This window comes from Penaeus monodon, chromosome 20 (assembly GCF_015228065.2).
Source record: "Penaeus monodon isolate SGIC_2016 chromosome 20, NSTDA_Pmon_1, whole genome shotgun sequence".
Lineage (NCBI taxonomy): Eukaryota > Metazoa > Arthropoda > Malacostraca > Decapoda > Penaeidae > Penaeus > Penaeus monodon.
Genome location: NC_051405.1, coordinates 45,042,886 through 45,043,538, shown reverse-complemented (window position 1 = coordinate 45,043,538; position 653 = coordinate 45,042,886).

Sequence of the window (653 nt, the reverse complement as noted above, 5' to 3'; positions counted from 1 at the left end):
AATATATATGTGTTGGTAATATTAAGTTGCTGATATGACGTATTCGCTAAAGGTTTTGTTATCCCCCGATGAAGCAAGAACTGTACTGTTATCTTTGTATCGACAGCTCTGCCGCAGACCTCACTGTGGGAAGGAAAAAATGGAGGGAGTTGTAATGATTCAAACTCATTGACTTCTTTTCTCTCTTCCTCCTCTTCCCCCTTAAAATATAGTCTGGAGTCCTTCGACAAAAAACAAAGAAAAATACTATGCAGAATTGTTGTTTTACGGATACAAGCTGCCCAGGATGTTTGGAGCAAAAAAAAAAAATCCTTCCCATTGGAATGTCACTCACAAAGACTATTTGAACATTTAAATATCTTGTAAAATTATCTCCATGTCACGGAGATCTGTGCTTTTATCTCTTGCTTTTGGTGAAACAAGTTACTCTACACATTATATTTCTTAAATCTATTATCTGCTAAGCCTCACAATCATTCCTCTATAACGGGGTCGGCAGTCTGTTAAACACAGTGTGCCAGTTTATGATTAGTGCCATTTTTTTATTATCTTGCGTGCCAGGTTTTATTTTTTCAGCACTATATTGCCTATGTAAATAGAATAATGACCATTGTAAAATGTATTTTATTACATATCAATAAAATAATGTGTTT